General features: G+C 44.3%; 1 protein-coding gene across 4 annotated transcripts in view; it reads left to right on the forward strand.

The window, feature by feature from the left end:
* KIAA0513 (KIAA0513 ortholog) overlaps window positions 1-23,660 on the forward strand; it is a 486,466-nt gene that overhangs the window by 158,035 nt on the left and 304,771 nt on the right. For all 4 annotated transcript variants that reach the window (XM_085639337.1, XM_085639336.1, XM_085639334.1 and 1 more), the window contains exon 2: window positions 10,809-10,842. The gene's annotated coding sequence lies outside the window, so the exon portion shown is untranslated. The remainder of the gene's footprint in view (window positions 1-10,808; window positions 10,843-23,660) is intronic.

Raw genomic sequence — 23,660 nt, forward strand, 5'->3', positions numbered from 1 at the left:
AATAGCCTGGAACTGCTAGAGATTATTTGTGGGTAACCTGGGAGGGTCTTAACAGCAGTGACAGGACTACTTTTGTCTCCAATGGGTAGAGTTGTGAATTCCAAAATGCGGACACTAACTTGATTGTTTTAGCATTTTGTGGTACTCCCACTGAAGATTGCTGCTGAGTTCTTCAGAGAATCGAGTTCACTCTGATATGTACTTTGATATGGGGGCGCAATAGGCAGAGGGTGGCATTGAGGAAAGCACTCCGTCTGCTTGATGGGGTGGTATGGGGGCCCCCAACTGTGAGTGATATTATTTATTGATGCAGTCACAGTGACCTATGCGGTGGATAGAAAAAAACACAGATGCAGAAGGTGTGGAGGTGAGGAAATCCTTTAGGAGGTTGGCTGTGCTGAATGTGTTAATGTGTAGAATGAAAGTAACACATATACATCATTGAGCCCTTCATGTTTCACGTTGGTGTTGGAAACTGTACTTATTGAGGGTGAAACTTCAATCAGCATACGCCCCTGAGATACCCTTGTAGAGCCTTTTGAGATTGAGAGATGGAGAACACATTTACATTGAGCAACTTTGGTTGGATGCGGGATTGACTAGTAGGGGTCTTGTATAGTGAAGGGGCACGCTGCTCATTCGACATTTTGCAGGACCATTTTCGGTCTGTGTGCTGGCCAGTTCTTCGTGTTTGTGGCTAGAGGAGTCGATGAGCCCCCAAGGAACGATGTTCTGACACTATTGCTGACACACGGGTCGTGTACAAGAGCAGTGCTGTCATTATATACGTTGCTGTCACCGGTGTTTCATTCTGAAATATTAGGGGTGTGGAGGAAATGGGAGGCTAAACCTCCATTGTGACCTGACTGATAAGGAATCGCTCTGTATGCTTGACTATGTTAAAATCACGATCAAAACAACAGAAGAGTGTGCCTTTCAAACAGTGGATGTAGAGCACGACAGAAGAATCCAACTAGGTTCTTTATAAAGCCCTCCCTCACCAACCTAGTTGGTGACATGCTTCATCATTGGGCCCCACCAGGAGAGGCCGAATGCCACCCTGGTGTGCTACAACGCCAGAATTACTGCGGAGCTGGTTGTTCGTGTTTAGTGAATGGTGAAAGAGTCAATTTAAAAGTATCACGATTGTGTCAAAAAACAAATTTATTAGAAGCCAATCGGACACAGTAAAAACAAAGTGTGGGACAGTTGAGCTGAATAAATTGTTCAGCAAAGTCCACTTATGAAGTGGTCAGCATGTTTCTGCCTATGTGTTGTAGATTAAACAGGCATTCGTCAGGACCGTCAAGTGTAAACCCCGGCGGTATGGACGCGCTAAGGCCCACCCTAACCTGAGGTTTTAAATGTGAAAAAGTAAAAGTGTAAAAATATTACACGTAAGATCTGGTATCCCTCGTGTGTGAGAGGAACCGAGTTTATTATGGGATGCAGTCACTAACTACATCATGGGTCTCGGGAGGGGCGTGGTCGCAACAATGGCACACCGCCTGCAGTGCTGAACACCCGCTTGGTGCCTTCAAAATCCATCTTAAACCGGACCCCGATGACTTGGGGGACTTGGAGTGTTCCTTATTTTGCTTCCCTCCCTCTCTTGTTGTTATCAACATACGTTAAAATCACTTCACAGACCTCGTTGATTCAGGTATACACAGCTTAATTATTTATATCGGACGTACCCGCTCCTGACCATAGAGAGGATATACCCAGGTGGTCATACAGTAGTTCTGTATGTGAGTTCTCTCTTTGAATAATGATCTTCTGTGGGCAACAACTGAGCTTTGTGTGTTGGGTCAGATGTCTAGGCCCAGTGAAAACAAGTTTGTAAATGTACATAGACTTGTCAATGATATTTGCAAACAAAAGTTTACAATGGAGAGGAATGCGGTGTCGGCGCCCATCCTGGAGGCATGAATGAGAGATGTCAGTGGACCAGAGCGGTGATTGCACCAATTATATGATAGAAAAGTGTGATGAGAGGGCCAAACCATCCGGGGAATGGGATCCCATTGTGGTTACATTTCATGGTAAGCCAGATCGAAGACTTCTTTGGAGACTGGATTATGAGGTATGTGTTGTGATTTTGATAAGAGGTCTCTCCTTTTGGTATCCCTAAATTTAACATAAATGTATTGATGCTGCTTAAGATTGAAGTGTGTTAGTAAATTTAAGGCCCTCCTAACGGCTGATTCTATAGGTGGCTTTTGGAACCACCAACCACTTAGTCCTATCTTCCTGCGATTGATGTATATTCTCTAAAGAGTTCTTTTACATTCTTTCTGTGTGAAGTTTGTTATTATTATACCTTAACTTACCTCCTTTGCTTGTAGCTCAAAATACAACATGGACTTGGAAAATGTTGCATGATGTGGGAGATGTACCCATGTTGTTGTTATGGGGGGGTTGAATTTTAATTTAATTGTACTTGCTGTGTCAGTCTTGTCGAAGCATAAGTTGTAACACAAAACCCAAATAAACAGCAAATTAAAAAGAAAATCTATATTTGAAACTGTGCCTCCCAGTCAATAACCCCTCAACCTTGGATAGTTCCTCTCAAGCATCTCGGAAACGGGGCTAGGAATTGGCGTTACAACAGAGTTAGATGATCATAGGACGATCTTTGCCCTCTGGTGGGTCAGTCTACATCCTTCGTTGTCACAATCTTCTTGCTGAGATCCTCAGATGCTACGCTCCACCCTATGTCCCTGGTTGAGAGACGCGCTCAAATTTGAGCTATTCTGCTTATCTAGTTTCACCAGTGGATTCCTAACCTCTGAGTACCTTCTGACAAGGGTTCACTACCATAGACGCCATCCGCCTTCATACCTAGCATATATTGACCTGGGAGGGAGGAAGGAGATACCTTGCATCATCTCTGCTGGAGCTCGGAATCAAATTTTTTTACTATAGCTGGGTCACCACTTTGTGATCCGTTCACCGAGCCAGTCCTTCATGCGCGCCCGGGCTCACCAACAGGCGGGAGTTGGGGTGTCTTTCAAGAGCTCCAAGGAATGCTGATCATGCTGGCCCCACACCCTCAAAGTCTCACCTTTGGTGCTATTTATCTCTCACCCCAATTTAAAGACCTTGGATAGTCCTCTTATTTAAAAAACAAAAAAACTAAATACATCGGGGAAAAAAAATTAAAAACTTCAAAATGTCATTTTCTGTCACTGTCTCAATGACAAGTGACACAATGTCGGGTCTGCTAGTATACAACCCTGTCTTCTGCCTTGTTGCGAGGACCTAAAAATCTGCCAGTTCCATTAGTATTTTACTGTTTATTGGAAGTCGATCCATTTTTATTTATTCATTTATATATTTATATCTATATTTTTAAGCTCCTTCCATTCTTTTTATTTCTAAACCATCTAGTTATTTGTACGATAGAAACATGACTGTGCAGCACACAGAGAAAAATTTTACCCAAAAAATGAAAGAATCGAGACTGGTTTATAGGAATTTTTACCAGAGCAGGGCAACTTTGCCCTGAAATTTGTCCCAACTTTATAAAAACGACATTGGCTCTGACCGACCTATGCAGAAAAGGTATTTTAGCACTGTTCGGTCAGTGCAAAGGTTGGTGCACAGTTGGCCAGCATCTGGGTAAATTCTGCTCACAGAGGTATCCACTCCGGTTCTCATGATTGCAGACCCGCAGACTTCAACAGATTTCACTGTGAGAGAAGGGTGGGGGGCTTAGTGCCGGGAACTGCCTCCTAAGAGACACTTATGGCCCCTATACAAACAAGGCCTGCTGCTGCTGATGTTCTGAAGCATTTTCAAAACACTTAATGGACATTGGTTGCTCAGAGCCTCCTAAGAAGCAATGGAAACCTGAATGGTACAGGGGTATCCATCCATCCATCCGTCCATCCATCCATCCATCCATCCATCCATCCATCCATCCATCTTAGCCGGAAGGTATATATGTGCTTCCCAGAATAGCTAGCCAGAGCTGACAACTTTGGAACTGGGGAACCAGGTTCCAGTTCCGGCGGCTCCTCAACATCCTCTGATCCTGGGCAAATAACTTAATCTCCATAGGCCCACAAAAAAATGAATGTGACCTGATGTTATGTAACTGGTGCTCATGTATATCGCCCCTATACCTTCGGGTCGAATTCATACTTTATGAAACTGCAACAACAAAGCAAAAAAACTAGTAATATACAAATATCAAATTCACAATACAATACAGAATAACCTGTAAGGAAGTTGCCAAGGAGGAGAGAACAATGAGTCCATGCGAGATGTGGTTGTATCGAGGGACAAAATATTGAAAGGTAAATGCATAGAGGCAAGTAAAGATTTATTATTCCTAACTCCACATCTACGTACCTTGAAGATACATGTACCACATAGGTACATATATGTGGAGTTAGGTATAAAAAAATCTAGACTTACTTACCCGTTGATATTTTTTTCAATTTTCTGTTCTGCTGATATTGTGGGTTTGATATTCAGGTTTCACACCGCTAGACTTGGCAGGACAAACGAGGTGGTGGACAATCAGAATGATTGGTCAAAGAGTGCCCACTTAGACTTATTGCACAGGTGTATCATCTTGCATTATGTAGTGTGCAATGGTTAGCACAAAATATAACATCCATATTTATTTGAAAACAGATTTTTGATCAATTGAAATGATAGCACTGGGGAAACAGGGAGCAATACCACTGAACAGGGAGAAAGTGTGAGTAAATACACCCTGGATTGGTGCTATTTCTAACAAGTTTTTATTTTAAAAAATGTATATAATGCTTTATACAAGGCTTTTGCCATTTCTAAGCGCTGTAAATAACAAGTGTTACTAGAACCCTGTATAACAGTACTCACTTTACTGACATCAGAATGTTAGAGCGCGTAGTTGTCCTTCCCAGGATTTAAATGCATGACCTTCAGATCATCACAGATGTCAGCGACGAGTAATAAACACTTGCACTTACCTTGCAATAGTGCAGGTTATCTGCGGTATGAAAGTGTTATGTTATGCAAAACTTGGTATAGCACAGGTGAAGCACTCCTGAAGGTATCTCTGCACTTTCCCAGAGTCAGGACAAGACAACAAAATTAAAATAACCAGGTCTAACAAAATTGTTTTGAATCTGTCAAAATTCGTACAGGAGCAAATGTGAAAAGGCATTTTTTCCAGTGATTAGGGGGAGAGGCGCAAGGTAGGAGAGAGACCTACTGCTATGTCTTGAAGTATGGAAATGGCAGGAACTGACCAGAGCTTAAGCCTTAGATCTAAGGTTTCTGCTGGGACAGTAAAGGATTAGGTTCCTTCATGAGTAGATCGGGTCCTTGCATGCCGGAGACTAGTGAGTGATACAGAGGAGTTTGAACAAGGACCGGTTTCTGACTGGTAGCCAATGAAGAGCTTTTAAAGTGGAAATCGAAGTAGTCCCAGGAGGATGATTAAAAGCCAAATGTGCCCCACTGTTTTGTGCAACCTGTAGTTTAAAAATAAGGGCTACGTTGACATGCTACCAACAGTGCATTTCCGTAGTCAAGGCGACTCATGATAGGGCTTGTATTGGTGTTTACCTGGCCCACAAGGGGAGCCACTGAGGCAGCTTTTTGAACAGAAGCATAGTGGCAAAACAAGTGCCACAGGCAAACCGAACATGTTCTTTCATAGAAAAGTTATCATCCACCATGGTACCGAGGTTTTTAACTGATCCCCTAGAAAAGGGTGCAGGACCCAGCTCAGGTGGCCACTAGTCTGCCGACCATAAGACCTGAGCCTTCCCAAACAGCAGAATCTCAGTCTTGCCTCCATTAAGCTGTAGACAGTTGCGTGTCATCCAAGCAGCTATTTTCCTCATGCAGTTGATATATATATATTTTTTTCTTCAAAGTCTTGCCCAAATGAAATGATTAGTTGGCTATTGTCCGCATAGGATAAGGTCGCATAGCCGCAGGAATTGACTATCTGAGCAAGGAGGGCCACATAGATGTTAAACAAAGTGGAGCTCAAAAAAGAACCCAGAGGAACCCTCTTATTTACAGACATAGTTAGAGATTTAAAAGAATCAAGTGTGATCATCTGGGTCCTATTTTCCAAAACGTCTGTAACCAGTGCAAGGCGTTGCCATAGATGCCTGACTCATGTAACCTATGGACCTGAATAGAATAAGAGACCGTGTCAAAAGCGACTGATAGATCGAGTAATACCAGCATAACCGGTGTGCCAGCATCCAGTGAAAGTCTGATGGAGTCAGCTACTGCCACCACTGTGGTTTCCGTACTATGGAAGGCTCTCAAGCAAGATTGAGAGGGGTCTAGTATACCATGTTCCACCAAGTAGGACGTAAGCTGTTTATTAAGAAGACCCTTAAGAACCTTGCCCAAAAGGGGGAGGAGGGAAATGGGCTGCTAGTTGGGAAGGTCTTTGGGAACTGTGATGGTTTTCTTCAGAAAAGGTGAGACCTGAGCGGATTTCCAAGCCTGTAGAATTTTGCAGAGTCTAATGATTGATTAAATTGAGACGTGATGGAAGGCATAAGTATGGCTGCCAGGCTGGCAACTGTGTGAGGATGACAAGGATCCAAAGAAGAGCCGGATATAACTTTTAGAAGTATCTCCTGCACTTGTTCATGGGAGATAGTCGCAAACCTCTCCAGTGGTGCGTAAGATTAGGTGGTGGTGAATTATAGGTGGAAGAATCTTCTACTTCCGGGGATAAATTAGAAAGTTCTGAAAGGTTTTATTAACTTTCCCTTCGAAGTGATCTGCAAAAGAGCCACAGGGTCCTTGTGAGGCCCTAATAGTAGATGTGCAGGCATGCGACTTGGTGAATCCCTTAGGAACCTTAAATGGTTCTTTGACAGAATTGCCGGCTTGATCAACCTTGCTAATAATGTGGGATCTACGCGCTTCTCTGATTTTCCTATGGTGGATAGCAAGCGTTTGTTTATATGCCTTATTATCTGAAGGGGATTTAGTTGAACGCCACCTCGTTTTTACTCTTCTACTGTTCGTTTTCTCAATCCTCAATTCCTCTGAATTCCTGGGTGCATGGTGTCTGATGGGCCTGAATGAGGCGAGTTTGAGAGGGGCAACTATATCAAAGGCTTGATAGAGCAGTATTTATATCCTTGCTATGCGTTATTTCGGGTGCTTGAAAGTTTGTATCAAACAAGAAAGGGGTGAGATGTTTCCAGAGTCTCCATGTTCTTCTGTCCACACTCTTCAGCTCGCTGGACCCTACCACCCTCAGAAAATAAGAACTGCTTGGCCACATAGATGTGACATTTCTTAGTGATGTTGAGTAATTGTTCTACACAGATTTTCCAACAAGCATTTGCTGTACCAATCTGAAAAAGGGTGCACTGCAAGGAAGACTTTACATTTTAGTGGTAATTTCTAATTTTACCAGCTTGTATATGGCACCAGACTCTCTTTATAGTAGAGTTATAGTCAGTTGTGCTACCCCTACATCTAGTCCACCACCCTTCTTATTTTGACCTTATTTTAAATCTGGGACTGCAGGGGACAAAGACTGTTGGTTTTGAGACAGTTTTTCCTCCAAACCTAATATTCCCTGAGGCCTCTATTGCAGCTGCATCCTTCACTGAAATTCACTCCCGGTGGGGAGCATGGCTCCCAATTTGGAATTAACACTGTTATCACAGTCTACAAATAGGTCCAGTTGTGAGAGGGGGAGGAGGATGTGGTGTAACAACCAGAGCTGCCAACTTTGGAACTGGGGCACCAGGTACAAGTCTCGGCGTTGGCTCAACATCCTTTGATTCTGGCCAAATCACTTAGGGCCTGATTACGAGTTTGGTGGTCTTACCACCGTACCGTTGAGGCAGCGGTCCCAAGAAGACCGCCGCCGTAGTGGTCTCCCACTCGCTGTACAACGATGTTCACTCTGGGCCCGTGGTGGTATTTCTAACAGCGGTGTATATTTTTTCATATATGGTGATGCAGATATGTATATTCTGACTGCTGTGTACACATATCCATGACACCTGAAAAAATACCTACTACGAGTACTTTTCCCATTGCTGGAGTCTGGACCATATGTGCCCAGTCAATTGGTAAATACTTCAAAATGGACTAACCTGGATTTCGGCGCCAACAGTGTAATTTCTTCAGGATCAAGATATTGCTGTGAAGGGGGGACCTGGAATAAGGGATCCATGTTAGAGACTGAAGATAAGAAAAGGAAATGGGTGAGTATACACTCCAAATCCTTTGATCATGCTGACTCCGAAGCAGGTGGTCCCACCGTCACGGTCAGCTTGTCGGAAATACAACTTGTAATTCAGATGGCGGTGAAACTTCTCTGTACCGACCTATGACAGCTGCTCTTCCCTGACCGCCATTGAGGCAGTCTGCGAATGGCTGTCCGTGTTGGCGGTGCTCCAGCTGTCTTTCAAAATAGCAAACCGACAGCATCGTAATAGGGCGGGTTGACCGCCTAGTTGGTGACGGGGAATCTGAAGCTGATGCAAGAGCAGAGGTGGGACCGCCAAACTCATAATCAGGCCCTTAATCTCCCAGTGCCTAAAAAAAAAAATGAATGTGTACCTGTGTAACGTAGCTGGTGCTCATGTAACACGCTTCAATTCCTTCGGGTCGAGTTTGCGCTAGGTGTAAAAAAACAAAAAAGAGGGAAAGCAAGATTCAGACTTACTACTGAAAGCATCAAAACGAGTAATCTGTGAATCCCATCAACCATGATGAGGAGGGCGAGGTTCCACTGCAGTGTATGAGCAGAGAGTGGCTGGCTCCAGCTTCAGGCTGGGCTATTGAAAGCGTTCTTCTGGCCTGCTACTTTTTTGATTCTTCATACCAGGCCTACCTCGCAGTTGCTGTGTCTCACTCCTGCTGTCAGTGCACTGAGTTTCTAGTACCATTTATTACTTCACCTCTTGGGATTCCTGGCTTCTGGCTGCTGCCTTGCAGTGCTCACTTGCTCTAGTATGTCATGTTTGTCACTTGTCATGTTTTGGTGTTTTTCTGTGTTTCCATATGACCGCCTTTGTGGCTCCCTTCTTTAGTGTTGTATGAAACGCTCCCTAGTGGTTTCCGGTTAACATTTTTGATAGTGCCCCCTAAAGCACCTTGTTAGGCTTTTCAATGTAGTATCCGTTCCCTCTTGGGCATGGCAACTTGAATGAAGCGATTTTGAGGCCGTGGTGATTTTTGCATGATTATGATTTGCCGCACTGCCACAAAATCCATCCTCTGCTGCATAATCTGCTGATTTTAACAACAAAAAATTGTTTCTAGCTCAAACAGTTCAAAAGTTACTAAAAATGCAGTGACACGTGTTGCTGTACACTGAAGGGCCCTTTGTAAAGCTGGACTGGTCACCTTTTTGTTGCTTATTGCTATATTTCCAGAAGTGTAGCTTCAGGAGGGGTGTTTGGGGTGTTACACCCCTGTAATAAATGCATTTTCTATAAATACTTGGGTACAGGTGCTTTCAGTCTAAGATGCTGAAGTGTCTGTTGGATTTCGCCACAACTTTTAACATGCACAAAGACAAAAACGCACACACTCTCTCCCTCTCTGTTTGAAAGTCCTAAAAAATGTGGGTTATTCTACAATATATTATTTCCCTCAGTAGTACCCCTAACAATCCCAATTCCTATGTCTTTTTACTGTCCCTTAAGCCCCTCTCAAACGTCCTGCTTGTGGTGTAATCCTGTATTTTGACATTATTGAAAAATCTGAAGCTCACACCCCCAATCTTACTGACCCAGCTACACCCTGTATATTTGGGTATTAAAATGGTGCGAATGAGGTGCAACCAATGCCAAGACAATGTATGTTACCAAGTCTAACAAGCATTTGCATTGCAGTAGGTCTCGCAATTGCGAGATTATGAGCTATTGGCATTGTAAATGACAAAGCCTTTTATTTATTTGTTTAAAAAATCTGTAATAATAAAAAGCATTGTCATTTACAATACCAATAGGTCAAAGTTTCTAAAATGCAAGACCAATTGCATTGCAAATGCTTGTTTACAAGCCCCCCATGCTGCGCTTTCATGTTGACCGAGGCCACGCCAATTTTTTTAGACGAGCCGTGTGTAAAAGGTCCGTGGCCGATTTTAAAGTGAAAGCGTGGTATGGGGCGTTTTACCAAAAAAAAGCACCCTGTGAAGGCACGCATGGCGTGCTGAATGTTGCAGGAAAGCATGTTGTGACTGTAGTAGGAGAAACGCATTAAAGAAAATAGTGCTTACAGACTAAATAAGACATACTGTGTAACAACTGAAGTAAAAGGGCTAGTCCTCATGGGAAATTACAAATGTAGACAAGGCGGTACTAAGGAGGGACTAACAAGTCTATTAACAAATCAGAAGTCAGCATTTACGAAGGACAATGACACAAGCCAATGACAAATATGGGCGGAGAGTAGGCGGGGCTTGAATTCCATACTCCATTGCAGCATGCCTCGCAGAGCAGCTCATGTGCTTCCCAGGCTCGACCTAAAAATTATGAAATAACGAAGTTAATACTATTACATAATTTGCAGTATAATTTGCCTTTTCTTGCTGCAAAATTTACTCAACCCCCACTGCATAATTTGGGCCTCTCCTGCTGCATAATTTCAGTGGGCCTATTTTTAGGTATCAGAATTTTTTTTCCCAATGAGTTTCCATGGTGTCTTCTTTCTAACGTACTTTGTATGCTGCCCGTGCTCTTTGTTGTATAAGTGTATATTTGCGAAGATATTTCATGAGTAATGCCTGGATAATGCTTGCTTTGTGAAATTGCCTACTTCGCATTTTGTTTCATTTGTGTCGTTTCTTTTTTTTGCAGCGTAAGTTGCCGACGGATGTTCCTTCCTCAAACTGTGAGTATTTTAAATTCTCTTGTTATCGCTTGTCAGGAAGTGGTTGTAAACCGAGCTTCTATAGTGCTTAATTTGTACAAAATAAATATGTGCGTAGTCCCAAAAAATTTCGGGGGCACTCGTTTCCAGTGTTGCAAGTTTGCCTAGTCCCGATTCAACCTAGTTCCCTTTTTTCCACCCTACGTTTCCATGTAATTATCTCACTCCTGCAGGTTATATTTGAGCTCTGCGTTCTCCCTTTGTCACTATATTCCGATTTTTCTCTTTGTCAGGTTTCTGCCTTCCTCGCTCTTGCACACCGTTAAAGTCTGATAATGTAAATTAAGTTCTGGTTTGTAAAATAAGTGCTGTTGCCAAGTGGAGGCCGGTACTTTTAGGAGGGAGGGGGGGCAAATGGGAGACACACACACACACACCACACCACACCACACCACACCACACCACACACCCCCACACACACACCACACCCCCCCCACACACACACCACCACCACCCCCCACCACACACACACCACACACCCCACCACACACACACACCACACACCCCACCACACACACACCACACACCCCACCACACACACACACACCCCACCACACACACACACCCCACCACACACACACACCACACACCCCACCACACACACACCACACACCCCACCACACACACACACCACACCCCCCCCACACACACACACCACACCCCCCCCACACACACACCACCACCACCCCCCCCCCACACACACACCACCACCACCCCCCCACCACACACACACCACACACCCCACCACACACACACACACACACACCCCACCACACACACACACCACACACCCCACCACACACACACACCACACACCCCACCACACACACACACCCCACCACACACACACCCACACACCCCACCACACACACACCCACACACCCCACCACACACACCACACACACACACACACACCCACACACACCCACACACCCCCACACACACACCACACCCCCCCCCACACACACACACCACACACCCCACCACACACACACACCACACACCCCACCACACCACACACACCCCACCACACACACACCCACACACCCCACCACACACACACACACACCCACACACCCCCACACACACACCACACCCCCCCCCCACACACACACACCACACCCCCCCCCCCCCACACACACACACACCACACACACACCACACCACACACACACACACACACACACCCACACACACCTTCTCACTCCCAAATATTCATGCACGCCTGCATGCACCAAACATTTGTTTTAAAACCACACTTACCTGCGCAGCTCTGCTTCCGAGGTCCCAGGAGGGTTGGTACTGCTGCCTTTCCTCATTGGCTGATCAAGTCAGCCAATGAGGGAAGGCAGCAATCCCTACGCATCACAGAATAGGATGAGGTAAAAAAGAGTTGCTGACCACACCCCACTCTGTGACGAGATATTGGTTATTGACACAGCCCTGGTCACTCCAGGGCTTAGAACTGAAGCACCCAGGTCGTGGCAATCGGTGACGCTCCTCCTCGTCACGAGGTGGATGGCCTCAAGGTGCTTTACCAGGCTAAAAAGATCATGCCCAAGAGAGCTGTGAAATCTTCAGCCCTGGCAAAGTTCACCTCAGGCAGCCAGGAGCCTGCGCATGTCTATCTTCAGGCTGCCTGACCTGAGCAAGAAGACTGTCAGACTGACCTTTGTTCACCCTGACAGACACTCTTCGTTTTGGGGCAAAAGGTGAGGGGGCATGGCCCCTTCGCCCATTAGGACGGTCCGCAGCTGCTATTGACAACACAGAAAACCACATGCACAGATTAAGCACTGACTTTCTAGATACAAGCAAGTCATATCTGCTCATGGAGGGAATATATCTGATGCCAGTCTTTCTCGGTCTCCTTCTCCTCCTGGGGTACCTAAACTAATCTCATTGGTGAATACCCACTATCTGACTTCTTACTGGTTCTATTTTAATGTCTGCCCTGATGTTGGAGTAGCTTTGCATGTGATCCCACATGTATTAATTTCTCACTGTTTTTCTTGAGTGCCATATTTTACTGCTGTTACAATGAAGTCCACCTCCTTGTACTCATGTAGATAGGTTTAGTTAGTAAAAAGGAAAATCTGAATCAATGATTCCCCGAAACACCAGTGTTTGGTTAAAAGTTATTCAGTCAGTTGACGAATGAGCAGCTACTCTGCTGCTGTGACTCCACTGCCAGTAAATATGTCACTCCACCGCCAGTAAACATGTCACTCCACCGCCAGTAAATATGTCACTTCATTCTCATTGCTGTGTTTTCACTTGATGTTATAAAAATAACGCGCCCATGTGATCAAGGCCACTGCGTTGGCCGAAACGCGTCTGACCGAATTGCACCGCTATTTGAAAAATAAAACGCTATCACGGCATTACAAACCAGCTATTTGCAGTTGTCCGTTTCTATTCCGGGAGCTGGAAGCACCTCGAGTGGTAACTCGAGATATATATATATATATATATATATATATATATATATATATATATATATATATATATATATATAACAAAATGACATGAGGACGGACAAGTTGTAAGGAGGTGTTTCCCATTAAAAAGTAAAGGCGGAGGTGGGGTGGTTGGAGGGGCACCCCTATTAAAAATTAGTCATAAGCAGGTGAAAAGGATGAAGGTTGCAAACTAAGCTTTCATAGTGTGGCCTTTCTACATGATCTGCATTCCGCTGCTATTTACCTGGCCTGAGTCACGACATATGGTATTGCTTGAAAATGCATTCTAGATACTTAGTGGGATGACAGTAGCGGTGATGTCTTGGGATGGGCTGTATTAAGATGCTATCGGTATCTGTTTTTTCATTCAGGAGCCTTAATTGAGCACACTCTATTCAGCATACATGTAATATGAAATATAATGAAACTGCGATAGACAAGAAAGCAATCAAATCATGAGCAAGGGGTGAACTCAAAGTCTACATTGGATACAATAAGTCTGTTGCCAACAGACAACTTAAGTTGTATCTAGGCCTACAAACTGTACCGCGTGCAGTCTAGTACTATCATATGATAATGCTTACTCTATTCATCACATTTTTGGTTTTTGTAATCTGGTCAGACCCAGATCCTCCCTTGGCCCTTTTCCCACCCATTCTGTTCCCGACACACACACACTACTCCTTGTTACATCCTAGTTTCTGTAATCTGGTTTCAACCGGACCCACTGAGTTCTCCCTCCCCGCTTGGACAGTATTTATCAGGTGTTCAACATCATGGCTGTTGTTTCTTTGTTGCAAGCCTGTGAACAAGGACACATGGATGTCAGAAACGCGTTGGGCGTGGCATTTTAAGATCTAGTCAAGGTAGTATGCTGACTCTGCTGCTGTCGACAATAAAAGGGTGACAACTCCTTGTGTGCAGGTGTCTTTATTGAGGGCAACCTTGTTGATTGATGTTTAGTGGCCAGTCCAGTCGCGAAGACGCACCGCTACTGAGTAGGTGGCTCTGCAGCGCTCGTAATCACGAGCGTTGAAAGAACGAGTGGGCCATTATTGCCTGAGGATAAGGGCAGCAGGAGCAGTGTTCTCACCTGAATTTAACCCACTGGGGTAAGAGACTTTCAACACAGCAGCACCCACTTGGGGTGGATATTATGTGGAACCACAAGTACCAGGAGGCAATTCTGCCAACGCCCACTGGGGCGGCACTTGGACAGTATTTATCAGGTGTTCCACATCAGGGCTGTTGTTGCTTTGCTGCAAGCCTGTGAACAAGGACACATGGATTTCCGAAACGCGTCAGGCATGGCATTTTAAGATATAGTCAAGGTGGTATGCTGACTCGGCTGCTGTCAACAAGAAAAGGGTGAAAACTCCTTGTGTGCAGGCGTCTTCATTGTGGGCAACCTTGTTGAGTGATATATATATATCCACATCTCAAGGTTTGCCCCAAAGGAAGAGCCTCAAACAGGTAGGTGATTCTCCATCTCTTTAATCATGAAAGCTGTAGTTGAACGAGGCAGAAAGCGGCAACAGTCATTTCAAATGCCAGACGCGTTTCGAGTTGTCCTCTTAATCATTGAAAATACCGCCCTAGTGGGAGTGGTCACTTGCGTGGTTTCCGCAACTTGAAGACAGGCTCACTGCAGCGATATTGGTGTGTTAACTACAAATACCATGAAGCCACGCAAGTGACCACTCCCACTAGGGCGGTATTTTCAATAAGTAGCACACTTCTGTCTCCAGCTGCGGACATTGCCAATGATTAAGAGGACAACTCGAAACGCGTCTGGCATTTGAAATGACTGTTGCCGCTTTCTGCCTCATTCAACTTTAGCTTTCATGATTAAAGAGATGGAGAATCACCTACCTGTTTGAGGCTCTTCCTTTGGGGCAAACCTTGAGATGTGGATATATATATATATATCACAGCTTCCAAGTCTCACCAACGCTGCCGAACTCCAGGGCGGGTGCAATAATCCACTAGCGTGAAGGTGAGATCACGTAAAACATCAAAGCTACCAGGTGTGGAGCACTCTCGGGACAAAGGATTTTATTTCAACAAGCAAATGCATTTCGGCATTTTCGCCTTCTTCAGTGCTTTTCGTAATGGCATGCAAATACAGCGCTTCATTTAAAATAAGTCCAAGTTGATTTGATTGGACCACCACAGTGACGTAGCAAGTGACGAAGGACTGCAACACTCCTTGACCCAAATGCCAAATACGCTGGCTTCCATGTCTGTGTATGTTGATTACAGTTTGAACCTTGAGGCACATTTCGTTTTTCTTAGATTTACTACATTTTTTGCAGTCTCTCATAGACAATCTGTAAATTTATCTTCTATAGAGGAAAAACGAAAGTGCAAGATGTCCCTTTTCTCATGGCTCGATATTAGCAGTCTCAAGTCAATTGCATGGCCTCTGTGTCTCCCAGCACAGCGCGATGATAGCCACTTCTCTGTCCCTCGCCCAACCGTTGTGTAGAATTCAAATTAGCCCACAAGTAAAAGTCTGTATGACTCCATACCTCCAATTCAATAATTGACGGCCTCCTGGCCGATAGGGAAACATTCAGCTACACAACGGCGGTTCAGGCAGTAATTAAATCACAGCTTCCAAGTCTCACCAACGCTGCCGAACTCCAGGGCGGGTGCAATAATCCACTAGCGTGAAGGTGAGATCACGTAAAACATCAAAGCTACCAGGTGTGGAGCACTCTCGGGACAAAGGATTTTATTTCAACAAGCAAATGCATTTCGGCATTTTCGCCTTCTTCAGTGCTTTTCGTAATGGCATGCAAATACAGCGCTTCATTTAAAATAAGTCCAAGTTGATTTGATTGGACCACCACAGTGACGTAGCAAGTGACGAAGGACTGCAACACTCCTTGACCCAAATGCCAAATACGCTGGCTGCCATGTCTGTGTATGTTGATTACAGTTTGAACCTTGAGGCACATTTCGTTTTTCTTAGATTTACTACATTTTTTGCAGTCTCTATAGACAATCTGTAAATTTATCTTCTATATATTTGTGTAGAATTCAAATTACTTGTGGGCTAATTTGAATTCTACACAACGGTTGGGCGAGGGACAGAGAAGTGGCTATCATCGCGCTGTGCTGGGAGACACAGAGGCCATGCAATTGACTTGAGACTGCTAATATCGAGCCATGATAAAAGGGACATCTTGCACTTTCGTTTTTCCTCTATAGAAGATAAATTTACAGATTGTCTATGAGAGACTGCAAAAAATGTAGTAAATCTAAGAAAAACGAAATGTGCCTCAAGGTTCAAACTGTAATCAACATACACAGACATGGCAGCCAGCGTATTTGGCATTTGGGTCAAGGAGTGTTGCAGTCCTTCGTCACTTGCTACGTCACTGTGGTGGTCCAATCAAATCAACTTGGACTTATTTTAAATGAAGCGCTGTATTTGCATGCCATTACGAAAAGCACTGAAGAAGGCGAAAATGCCGAAATGCATTTGCTTGTTGAAATAAAATCCTTTGTCCGAGAGTGCTCCACACCTGGTAGCTTTGATATATATATATATATATATATCTACCCACCCTACTGGCAGTCGCCAGTAGTTAGGCCCACCTTTCCATAGGAAAAGTATTTTTTTTATGTGCTTAGAACTTTTGCGCCGTTTGACGAATCTTTACGAAATTTTCCAAAAGGTTCCTCTTTTCAGGTCAGATCCTATCCTGAAAGTTTGGGGGTGATTCGTCAAGGGGGGCTAAGAAAAAAGGGGGGTCCCAAAACGTGTTTTCTCCATGCAATTTCCATAGGAAACTTTAGACAAGGCTACAGGTCAAACTGCTGAACGGAATTATGCCAAATTTGGCAGGGAAAAAGGTCTTGGTCCAGAAAGTACACTTTTGTTAAATGGGGTAAATCCGTTCAGTAGTTTTTGAGAAATATCAAATTTTACAGATATCAATATTTGAGAATTCTGACATCTGATTGGCTGAGGTGTTATGGGCACGAGCTTGTGACTCATTGGCTACGAACTGTTGAAACTAGGTAGTGTTGGCAGCCATTATGTGATTCAGTCCATTAGCTCGCATCACTCCCTCTACAAGGCATCGGGTCCGTAGTTCTACCTCTGCGAGGCAACACTGAAAATATACCGCAGCTTTGTTTGTGCGAGATACCCCTTTTACGCTCCCTCTCCCCACATCACCAGCTTGTGGCTCTGCCTTTAGAAGCCAGTCTGTCGGCTCGCAGCTCTGCGTCTGCGAGCTGTCAGCCATTTTGTGACTCGGGCTGTCAGCTCGCATCTCTCCCTCTACAAGGCATCGGGTCCGTAGTTCTACCTCTGCGAGGCAACAGTGAAAATATCCCGCAGGTCTGTCTGTGCGAGATACCCCTTTTACGCTTCCTCTCCCCACATCACCAGGTCGCGGCTATGCCTTTAGAAGCCAGTCCATCGGCTCGCAGCTCTGCATCTGCGAGCCGTTGGGCCCGCAGCTCTACCTCTGCGAGCTACCTCGTTAGCTCGTAGCTGTGTCTGTGCTAGCAGGCCTGTCACTCTCCCCTCTGCGAGTCAGCCCGTCGGGTCGCAGCTCAGGCCCGCAGCGGTACCTCTGCAAGCCAGCCCGTTAGCTCGTAGCTGTGTCTCAGCCAGCAGGTCTGTTGGCCCGTTGGTCTGCCTCTGCGAGACAGACTACAGCTCTCCCTCTGCGAGCCAGTATGCTGCTGTGCTTTTGCGAGCCGACTTTTCTGTAGTGGAAAAGTTAGAAAAAACAGTACTAATGACAAATAGCAGAATAGTAGTTTAATATTTAAAAAACCTTTGAAATTCACTGAAAAAACCATAGGTTTTACAGACGTTATAGTTGGAAATGAGCATTTAAAAAACCTTTGAAATTCACTGAAAAAAACATAGGTTTCAGGGACGTTATAGTTAGTTGGACATTTCACTCGTACAAAACCATAGAAATTCCACCGTTCTAGTTAGTTCAGCTAACTATAACTCACGCCCCCGCAATGCACTGCTCATGACGTCACATATTACATCATTCATGGCATGGTCAGTGACATCACAGATGACATCACTGATGACACCATCCACATGAAAATCTGATGCACCTCCTCACAGTCTAATATAACCTTTTATACACCCACTGTAAAATACAGACTACCATTTTCGAAACCATCGAGATCCCAATACCAGTTACTACATATGCACTCACTGATTCCTAGGTCTACACACACATCCACCTATTCACCCATACAATCACTTATACATGCAGTCGCTCATCAATACAACACTATCATATGCACTCATACACCTATTCAGACACTCACACACCACCACTCATCCATGGAGTTACTCACACACCTAGTCAGTCATGCAAAGAATCAATCACATCCCATTTACTCACCTATACAGTTATACACACACCACCTCACTAATTCATACAGATACGAACGCATACTTACTCTCTTATATAATCACTGATACAAGTACACATTTATCCATACAGCCACTCTCACAATCACTCACTCTCACATATAGTTATTTATATACACCATCACTCTCATATACTGCCTTTTACATATGTAGTTACTCACACATGTACCACTGAGACATCTATTCACTCACCAACACACCCATACACACACTCACCCACCCATATAGCTGTTTCCACATGCACTCTTGAACCCATACACCCAGTGAATCAACCACTCACACATCTATGCACACAGTCACACACCTCCAACCCACCCACACACACTCAGTCTCCCATACAAATACTCAGGCAAACAATCAATAACCCATATAGACACTCATGTAGCTACTGACCAACCCATGTAGCAGCTTACAAAACAGACAGACTGATACAGACATTCACACAGTTTAGTCACTAACCCATGCATTCAGTAAGACACGTTTAATCACTCACTTATACAATCAGTCACACACCTGCTAAATCCTCCATCCAGACACTTATACACCCACTCATTCTTCAATACACATAGGAATAAATATAAAACATATTTAAGAATTACAGAAACACACAGTCACTGGATGATGTCATCAGTGATGTCACTGACCTTGCCATGAATGATGTAATATGTAACGTCGTGAGCAGTGCATTGCGGGGGCGCGAGTTATAGTTAGCTGAACTAACTATAACGTTGGAATTTCTATGGTTTTGTACGAGTGAAATGTCCAGCTAACTATAACGTCCCTGAAACCTATGGTTTTTTTTCACTGAATTTCAAAGTTTTTTTAAATGCTAATTTCGAACTATAACGTCCGTAAAACCTATGATTTTTTCAGTGAATATATATATATATATATATATATATATATATATATATATATATATATATATATATATATATATATATAGCAGTCAACCTTTCCTTGAACGATCCGCTTAGTCCTGGATCAAGAAGGGGACGGACTCCAGTAAGTTGTACCCAATTCAATTTATTTTTTGTTTGTGCGCTCTGCCGCCATGACGCGTTTCGGGCTCAACAGCCCTTGATCACATATATATATATATATATATATACTAATACTGTAGAAGTCCTTGAACTTTGGAGGACCTAATGATGTTTGTAGAGTTGATGCAAACAGTTTGAGGACAGCCTACAGAAACGCATGCATAGTGCTAAAGAGCCCCAAGCATCAGAGAGGACACAATGGCACCTGTTCCTATTTCCGGTGAAAATATTTTACTTTTATTGTGGCATTCGAGGCATTTCAGTGCCTTCAGTACTGAACATTTCGAGGACTTAATTTGAAAGATCGAAGCCATCATGCATGGGTTACTGTAACACTACAGGTGGAATAACACTAAGGGGCCCATTACGATGGTGGACGGACGGGACCGACCAACAGAGGTGCGGCGGTCCCACTGTGCCCATTAGGATGCGCCCGCCACCCTGGTGTTCGCATCCCGCATATTTGCATATTTAGCATTGTGGCGGGCGGTGCTGTAAGCAGCACCCGCCACAATGTTAAAAATGCATGTTGTGCATTGGCATGCACAGCGTGACAGGCACCGCGCGGTGCCTGCCACCTTGTGAATGCTAATGTAGGGGTGGTACCATGAGTACCCCCCAAGTGCAGATCATCACCCCCCGGGGCCCGCAACGGGCCCCCAAAGTAAACTCTGCATGCCTTTCCGTGGCGGAATCTCCGCCATGGAAATGCATGCACACCGCACACATCATGCCACCATATTTTGGGCCGTTTCCGCCCGGCAGGCAATCGTGACGATTGCCTGTCGGCGGGAAAGTGGCGGACGGTCTTTCCGTCTGCCGCGGTACCCCCACCATGCTTATGTGGCGGAGGGTAAATGGCCGTCTGGCGGGGAGTTTTGGCTGGCGGATCGCTACCGCCGGTCGGGCAGTGGCAATCCGCCCACCATGAAAATAGGCCTCTAAGTTCTAAATAGTGTTTTTAAGCAGGTGAATGTATAGAATTAAAAGCTCCTTAATACTATGACTGAAAATGTACATTAAAGAAAGTTGTGGTTAGATGTAAGACATCAGTTTCAGAACTTTTTATAGCATTTAACTAATCATAAAGATTTTTCATGTGCATTTTTTCTCACAATTGTGGATATAAATAAATGTATTATGTGCCTATTCAGTGTAGGGCATCAGTTTGAAATATGGTTTTAAGACGCATCTATTTGTATGCAAAACGGTCCTATCCATAAATGTGTTGAGATAATACATTCACAAAATGGAGATATCCTCTCTTTCATTCCTTCTTTCAAATATATAAAAAAAATACAACTGCATAATGGCATTTAGATTTCTCGCCTGAAGTGGCATAAATTGATTCCTTGACCTTGTTCTATTTCTTGACTCGGCGACCAGGATTTGGGGTATATTAAACACATTGGTGTAGCGCAGGCACATCATTTGTGTGGTCTCAATGCACTTTCAGATTTAGACCTCTATATTTGTCTCTTCTTAATGGGAGTCAGACCAGTCTGTTGATATAAGATTTGAATGCGTTTCCTGTTGCCTAGGTGTTAAAGTGATTGACAGTATTGTATAGTGGTCGTCTAGGAGGGGTTATAGATTTGTGTGTGGCACTGTGTGCAGGAATGTTTGGGCCAAAATACTTTGCTGTGTTGGAATGTTATGTTTATAGATCTCCTTCCCTATTATTTTTCATTGATGCTAATCTGTGTGTTTGCGTCCAAGGGTTCTCCATTCTCTTTTTGTGCATCTACCCTCTTCCATTTCTTTTTTATAGCTGCATAAGTGAGTAGCGAGGGGTGAACGGTGAGATGCCTGGGAACCTGGTACTTGGCTTTTTAAACTAGTTGAACCCGTTTTAAAGTAGTTTTATTACACAGCAAAATATTCCTGGTCCAGAAAAGGCACTCCTATATACCAACATACACACAGTTTTTTTTTTTAACATACTCTCCCTCTTTTACACTTTTTTCACTTTGTCACTCTTTCACCGTCCCACTCTTTCACTCATTCTGTCTCCCCGAAAAAACGGGTCTAATTCTTACTCGCACACACTTGCTTCCACACTCACGTCCCACTCACACACTCACTTGCCTCCTCTCACACGTTTGCTCAAGTATATTCGCTCGTTCTCACTCTCCCACCCTCTCAATTCTCCCTCAAATGCACATTGTCTCTCACATTCTCTCAAGCACCTTCTCTCTCTCTCGCCCCAATTCATTTTCTCTCACACAATTTTCTCTCGCATTTGCTTACCTTCTCCCTCTCTTACACACTTCCTGTCAAACTCATGTTCGCCCAGACCCCCTTTCCCATGCTCTCTTTCAATCTCTCTCGCTTGCTTTCTCGCTCTCAAAGCCGTACACTTCCCCCTTACACATTCGCTCTCCCACACACACACTCTCGCCCTCTCTCTCATTCACTCTCACACCCCCTTTCCTTTTCGTAAGAGATAAATTTATGGCATAAAGCATGCCCTAGGGCACGAGCCACCACAGTGTGCCTTCTGGTTCTACCACATTTGAGTTTCCTTCTGGTCTTCTACCGAGAGGATTCCTGACAGCACAGTGTCTTGCTCTCAGCCCCAAGTTTTTTGATTGATTTATAGTTTGTCGGTCTGGTTTCTTCAGGTAGTTGGTGTTTTTCAGAAAAGTGCACCTCCCAAATAATGCTGCATAAACGTACTTTTCGCTTCGGAATGCATAACAAATAACAAAAGTACTGTTGTGTGGCAGACCGCAAAGTAGGTATATGAGCTGTGCCAGGCTGAATGCACTGGAAGCGAATTCTATGCATTTCCTTTCAGGTCTGAAACTATGGGCCATAATATTATACGCCTGATTAGACCTCCAACCTCAGAGTAGCAGAGGCTGTGTGTATCAGACCATCGGAGCACCAGCAGACGCGGTATATCTGTAGATACCCAATGCTCAGCGGAGATTTATGGGCCATGGTGAGTATTATTCTATGTTACAGAAGATCATGGGTAAGGACTACCAGTTGCCCAGGGTCCAACATATGTGCTGGCACAGTCCATCCTCTGAGCTGCTGTGTTTGACTTCCGGTTTGGTAGAAGGGCACGCTGCACACAGGGCCTTCCTATAGTTGAGACATGTTGACAGAAAGACTATGACAAATACCTTCTGAGTGTCCTACGGTGGTGGTCCTTTGTGGATGCTTGTGCCTACCTGGGCCAATGGAAGTTGTTGCCCACCACTATTTGTAGCTCTTGCTGTCTCCTCATGCAATACCAAGCCTCTTTGTACCAGGGCGATCAGTTTTTATTGGTCAGCTTGTCTCCATCCTACTTCAGCCAAGAAAGTTGTAAGGGAGGCAAAGTTTATCACTAGCTACCATGAAATGAGAAAAGGATCTAGATATTATCTGCAGAGTGTTGACGTTGCAGACCATGACTCGGCCGTCCAGCAGTCTGACGGGTATATCCAGCCAATGGCCGACAGCGCAGCCGGCCTGAGGAGGGCCCGAAAAAAGATGCTAGACCCACAGGCCATACATGCGCACTACATATCGTTCGACATAGCCCTTCTCTTCAGAGAGTAGTGTATCCATTGCGCACTGTCCCGAGCATTCACCCAGAGGAAAAAGATTTGTTGCACTTGAGAGTTTCCATTTTTAGAGATTTGCAGGCTGCTTTCTGTTAAATTTAGTAAAATGTTTGATTGGTTCTTAGTATTTTGCTGTTTTGTTATTGTTGGTTTAGACTTGTTTCAAGGAAAACATTGATGCATGTTTTACTTGTTTTAACAAATTGTTTTCACTATAAAAAACATTATGCTGCAACGCGAAAAGGTCCACAGAGCCGAAAGTGTAAAAAACAAAAAAACCTTTCACATT

The sequence above is a fragment of the Triturus cristatus genome, chromosome 12 (assembly GCF_964204655.1).
Source record: "Triturus cristatus chromosome 12, aTriCri1.1, whole genome shotgun sequence".
Lineage (NCBI taxonomy): Eukaryota > Metazoa > Chordata > Amphibia > Caudata > Salamandridae > Triturus > Triturus cristatus.